The 6,379-nt window shown below is 49.9% G+C and overlaps 1 protein-coding gene across 4 annotated transcripts in view; it reads left to right on the top strand.

Moving 5' to 3' along the window:
• The first annotated feature begins 938 nt into the window (after window positions 1-938).
• Window positions 939-6,379, top strand: part of APBA1 (amyloid beta precursor protein binding family A member 1) — a 190,935-nt gene continuing 185,494 nt past the window's right edge. For 3 of the 4 annotated variants that reach the window (XM_081802828.1, XM_081802825.1, XM_081802826.1), the window contains exon 1: window positions 939-1,156. The gene's annotated coding sequence lies outside the window, so the exon portion shown is untranslated. The remainder of the gene's footprint in view (window positions 1,157-6,379) is intronic. The other variant, XM_081802827.1, reaches the window with a different exon arrangement.

The raw sequence follows: 6,379 nt of genomic DNA, 5'->3' as shown, positions 1-6,379 counted from the left end.
CTGGCGCCAGGACCCAGATCTCCCGAGGCCTGTCCTGCCCACGGCTTTTCGTTAACGCACAGCACCGGCCACCTGCTCCCAGCTGCAAAGGTCCCCCCCCTCCCGGCCACATCTGGGGCTGATGCCCTAAGCCAGCCTCAAATACACTTCAAGTTCTGACCAACCAGAATCGAGAAGCGGGCGGAAAACCCAGCCGGGCCTTTCCCAGCATCATAAACCGAGGCTTTTTGCCTCGCCCTCAGGACCCGGCAGTTTCCCTGGAGGGTTGCAAACGCGGCCGGCTTCGCGGGGGCCCAAACCCGAGAGGCTCTCCCTCTAGCGGCGCAAACGCGGGACTGCAGCGCGCCCCAGAGCCACCATCAAGCGGCTTCTCTGAGGGGGGCTGTGCGGCCGCCGGGCTGAAAAGTGCAGGCGGTATTCCCGGGGCTGGGAAGCGGGAAAGCTCAGGAGTAACTCAGGAAGACAACACACCGCAGGAGCCGACGCGGCTGCCCGGCTTCCCGGTCCTGCGCGGTCCTGCGCCGCGGCCCGGTCCTGCGCGCAGAGGTTGGCCACAGCTGCTGCTTAAGGAAACCGGGAGCCCCTGGGTGGAGGTCCTCGTCAGGCCCCTCCGCTATGCACCTCACTGACCGCTCCGTGCGCCCGGCCCGCGCACGCCGGGATTCGCCTTCCCGGCCGGGGCGCAACCGGCGGCGGGACGTGCCCGCGCCTCGCACGCCCACCCACGCCGGGGCTGGCGCGCTGGGGGCGGGCGACCGCCGGGGGACACCGCCCCGCTGCCTCGGGCTCGCGCGGCGCGCGTGCGCGCGGGTGGGCGTGGGAGGCAGGGGCGCTACTAGCGCCAGCGTGTGCGCGCGCGCTCCCCCCCGCCCCTCCCGGGCGCCCTCCCGCGCAGGCCGGCCCGGCTCGGCCCTGGCGCGCGTCACGAGGGGCGGGCAGAAGGGGGTGGGGCCGCGGACCGGAGGGGCCCGAGCGGCGGCTGCCGAGCCCTAGCCGGAGCTGGGCGAGGGCGGCTGCGGTCCCGGCGGCGGCGGGAGAAGATGGTGGCGCTGGAGGTAGGAGCGGCTGGAGCGGAGCTTTATTCCCAGGCTTGGCACCAGCGCTGTCATTAGCGCCGCCTGCTCCCGCGGGCCCGCGGACCCAGCTGTCAGGCAAGGTACCACCGCCAGGGAAGGGTGGGTGAGTGGGGGGGGGGGGGCTGCCCGGCGCTGATGCTGCCCCCGACGGAGCCCCGGTCCTTGCCGGGGGGATGCCCCCGGGCGCGAGAGGGGCTGCATGGAACAATAATGCGGATGAGCGGGGACAGCCGGCGACATCCAGGGGCAGTGCCTTTAGCCATCGAGCCAACGGGGCGGGGGAAGGGGGCGCTGAAGGCAGGGACGCCTGGTGTCCGGTGCGCGCTGAGATGCGGGGTTTTGGAGGCAGCGGGCGTGCCTGATGACAGTCATGGAAGGAGTGTGTGTGTGTATGTGTGTGTGTGTGTAAAAGGTACAGCCAAGGGGATGGGGGTGGCGGACCGAAGGTGTTGGAGAATGACATTTCCAGGAATCCCCGCTAGGATCTCTCATCCCTTGGCTGACTCTCCCTGAGAAAGAGTGTGGTGATGGCAACGATGAGGTGGGCAGGATGCATTTGGTGTGTGTGTGGAGAGAGGCGGTGGGGTAGGTGCGGATTTGTAAAATCCCATGTGTGTGAGTGTGTGTATGTGTGTGTACTCGTGTGATTGCCTCCACGCTCCCCTAGCTGCGCTCCAAACGCAGAGATGTGCGGGTGCCCTGACTTGCTGCCACCCGCTGACTATGGGAGAGTGTTATTTTGACCCTGCAACTCTGAGTACAGTCTGTGTTCTGCTCTTGCGTGTGGATGGGATTTTCACTTCCCCTTTCTCTGGCTTCTTGACATGGGGATGTGGAAGTGTGCATGTGGCTTTGGGCGCATGGCAGGGAAATGGGATCATGGTTACCCCTTCTGGGCTTGCTAGCCTCGCTGGGTTTGAAGGGAGCTTCTATCCTGACACTTCTCTCCTCAGCCGCTGCTCTGTAAGGGTCTTAGATGCCCTGACTCTGCAGTTTCTATTGTTTATCTCTTGTCTGACCTGAAGGAGCAGGGTCTTTAATGGCCACATTGGTCTCTCAGTCCCCACAACTTTGAATGTCAACTAGACCTTCTCCTTCCACATTCCAACACTGGAAACCTTAGGGCTGAAGAATGGCTGCTCTTTATGTTGGTTCTTGTAGAATGAACTCTGGAGGTGTATACAAAAAGATGGTGTCAGGGGGAGTATTTAAAAAGAAGAAAAAGATCGTACTGAGAAATGTTTCGTACCCCGTTGGTCCGCGTCACACAGGACGTTTTCCTAAGGAAAAGGGATACTTTATTTCTACTGCTGGTGTCATCCACTCTCCCAGCTCTCACAATGGCTAGGGGGTGCCATGGATCATGCACGAACTGAAATCTCCTAAGACCCATGGTGATGGGGTCCTGGTGTGGTGAAGTCTGCTTTCCTAGCCGATGTAGCCTGCTAATAGAGAATCTGAAAAATATCAGGCTGGCAATAACTCACCCAGTGGGAGCCAGGACACAGAATTGCATCCAGAGTCTATAGCTGTTTAATTGTCTCTGCGTGATAAAGATAGGCTTATGTGGGGTTGGGTAGAGATAGGCAGATAGCATACTCATGTGTGTGTCCACTGCATTTTGGCTCCCCAGTGCCTGTATTTCTCCTGCGGTATTTGTAGGAATTAATGCACCTCTACACTTAATATCTTGATACTTCTTTATTAAAATGTTGTGTGACGAGATTGGCCTGCTTAGAACATATTTAAATCACAACACCTTAAATTCTGCTGCATTGCTGTCAGAATCCAAACTGGCGGCCCCGATCCTCTTTGAAAAGCCTGTAGCAGTCATGGCTATATAAGTAAATATATACCACGTTGGCCTCAGAAGGTTTTTTCTCTTTTTCTTTTTTAAAAAATTTTGTTTTGTTTTGCCAAAGGTTGCATGATAATGCTATTACATTGAAAATAATAAAACTAGTGCTGTGTGCATATGTTTTTTTCTTCCTGTTTATCTTCTCTTAATTAATGATGATACATAGACCAGGTGCTCTTGAAACTGTGAACATTAAATTTCCCCATGTCCTTCAGTCAAGCCTTCTAAAATTTTAATGTGAGGTTGTTGGATATCCTCCAAGATATAAGGATACATTTATAAAAATGAATTTTGAATCTTAGTTCTTTACTCCCTATTAGTTCTGCCAATGTCTTTCTGGGAAAAGTACTTATGGAATTTAAAAGTCATTTGAAGATGTTCAGGTTTTTTTTTTTTTTTAAGTTGTTTTTAAGTTGTTTATGTTTGCAAGTAAAATCCAGAGATGTAAATGTCTTACATGAAAGTTTAAGGATATTAGAAATTGACAAGGTAAATACACTGTTTAGAAGAAGAATAATTACACAACAACACAGTTGATGACTCAGGAATTAGTGATTTCCTTTCTAGTGTAAATGTGATGATTTAAAAAATAAAATGTCTGGCTTTTCCAAAGATTGGACTAGTAAATTTTTTTTTTTTTTTTTTTTGCGAGAGAGAGAATGAGAGAGAGCACAAGAGGGAGGAGGGTCAGAGGGAGAAGCAGACTCCCCGCTGAGCAGGGAGCCCGATGTGGGACTCAATCCTGGGACTCCAGGATCATGACCTGAGCCGAAGGCAGTCGCTTAACCAACTGAGCCACCCAGGCGCCCTGGACTAGTAAATTTAATAATACAGCTTAACTCCTATAATTCAGTCTGGTAAACAAGTTGTACCTTGTGTGGATGCATTTTCTTCACTTAAAGTGCCATTAATGCTTTTCTTTTCTATTACTGAGTCTCTTAAGGAAGTTAGTTTTTCAGAAAACTTGGAAGTAAAAGACATTTGAAAATTGGCCTGTGGAGCTGAAAGGAATAAACTATGGTACCATGGGGAGATGAGACTTGTATCCTACAAGGAAAAAGTAGTTGTTGCTAAAATTGAGAGAATTTCAAGGACTAGAAGCCAAAGTTAACCCTTTGGGTTAAAATCATTAACTCACAAATATTTAATTGCCTACTACCTCTCAGGCTCTGTGTACCTTTGGATAGAGTTTGGGAGATTGAGAAGGCCAGAGATGTGAAGAATAAGAAGACTTAGATCCTGCTCAGAGGAGGTTCATGGCCTGGAAGGAGAGACTGGGCGTACCTGTAACTGACTATAAAAATAGTGGCCATGTTGCCCAAAATGGCCACATTGCCCAAAATGCTATATTCCTTCAGTGCTGTGGGTGTTCATAAGATGTAACAATGACTTCCAGTGGAAGAGTTGGGGAAGGTTACATGGAAGAGGTAGCATTTGAGCTGCGATTTATACGGGTGATGTTTGGGCTGGCAGGGAAGGAAAGGCATACTCGAAGAGGAATGAGGAGCAGAGACTTGGTGATGGGAAGGGGTGTGCTTGCCCAAAGAATGGTGTGGTTTGGCCGAGGCACGGGGAACACCAAGGGATGTAATGAGAGGTAAGGGGAGAAAGAGAGGTTTGTCCAAGGTTATGGAGAGCTTGTGTACGGATTTCATTGCACTAAGCACCAGGGAGCCATGGGAGGTTTCTGAGGGAGAGGGTTGACATGGTCAGAACTGTGCAATACCTCTGTAGCATTGTGTTGGGCATAATGCAAAGAGAAAAGACTGGTAATAGAGAGGCCAGATAGAGTCTATCATCAAATTAGGAGTAAGAGGAAATGAGACAGCGGGAGTGAAGAGGAAGAGACAGACTCCGACATTCAGACAGGGTGTAGGAATAATCTGAACGCTGAGCAGGGAAGTCAAAAGTCCTTTTTGGGCTCAGCTGAGACAGTGATTGGGTTGTTGTAAGCGAGGAGGTTCAGAGGAGGATGAGGAAGAGGAGAAAAAAAAGAGGTTTTATTCTGGGCATGACAGATTCGTCCAAGTGAAGGGACTAGAATACAGGTGTAGGTTTTCCAGAGAGCTACAAAGAGAGATTTGTGAGTCACCTACTTAGGAGTGATTTTGATGCCTCAGGAATGCTAGTGAAGAAAATGGAATGAAACAAAGCAAAAGGTAAGGTAAGGATCCTCGAGGCATGTCTATATGTTGGAGGGGAAAAGAGAAAGAAGAGGATAAGAACAATATTAAACAAGGGGCAGCTGGAGCAAAATGGTGCGAGTCATATGGTGTCATGGAAGCTGGGAAAGGTGAGGAAGCCACCACCATTCATACATCATTCATACAGCACATCCCATAGGGCTGAGGGTACAACAAAGGAAAAGTCATTGGATTTAATTCCTGGCTTTCCTGAATTATCTTCGAGGTAAATGGGAGTGGCAGCCAGGCTGCTAGGGGTTAAAGAGTCAGGGGTGGGGCGCCTGGGTGGCTCAGTCCGTTAAGTGTGTGCCTTCCAATCAGGTCATGATCCCAGAGTCCTGGGATCAAGTCCCGCATCCGGCTCCTCCTTGCCCAGTGAGGAGCCTGCTTCTCTCTCTGCCTGCCACTCCCTCTGCTTGTGCTCTCTCTCTCTCTGACAAATAAATAAATAAAATCTCTCTAAAAAAATTAAAAATAAAGAGTCAGGGATGATGCATATGGAAAGCAGTGAAGACACACTTCCGTTTAAATAAATTGGGTGGCAAAGGAGGAAAGAATTTGATGCATCAAAGAAGTGGCATACTATAGAGAAAGTAATGTTTTTAGCGTAAGAAGACTTGAGCCTACTTTATCACCAGAGAAGAATCCATAGAAAGGAAGAGAGATTGAAAATGGAAGAGAGAGTCTAAACAGACGGAATGGAATCTTCAAGAAGATGGGAGGATACTGGATGAAGGCAGAGGAAGGACTCTTGAGACAAAAGCGTAGGGGTTTTGAGGTGGAAAGAGAATAATTTGACCATCATCTTCTAAATAAAGTCAAAAGACAGGTGGGCAGATTGAGACCATGAGTAGAATAATGAAGACTTGGAATATGCCTTGTGGAAATGTAGCAGTGAGTCACTTAGGGGCAAATAAAAGGTTATCATCTAACTATGAAGGCCTGCTGCATTTGGAGAGTATGAATTTATAGTGAAACCAATCAGCCCTATATAAGCAGAGCTTGAGAACTACTTATGTAATTTTGTAATAGTGCACATTTAATGTTGTTAAATACAGTGGATCCTCTTTCCCTTAAACTCAATGAAAAGAGAAAAATGTTTATCTTTAAAATCAGCTGAATAGGGGGCGGAGCAAGATGGCGGAGGAGTAGGAGACCTAGATTTCATCTCCTCTCAGGAATTCAGCTGGATAGGGATCAAACCATTCTGAACACCTACAAACCCAACAGGAGATCGAAGAAAAGAAGAGCAACAGCTCTCT

This window comes from Leptonychotes weddellii, chromosome 14, assembly GCF_054177405.1.
Source record: "Leptonychotes weddellii isolate Sample4059 chromosome 14, ASM5417740v2, whole genome shotgun sequence".
Taxonomy (NCBI): Eukaryota; Metazoa; Chordata; class Mammalia; order Carnivora; family Phocidae; genus Leptonychotes; species Leptonychotes weddellii.
The sequence above is the reverse complement of the archived record's forward strand: the minus strand, read 5'-3'. Positions and strand labels throughout refer to the sequence as shown.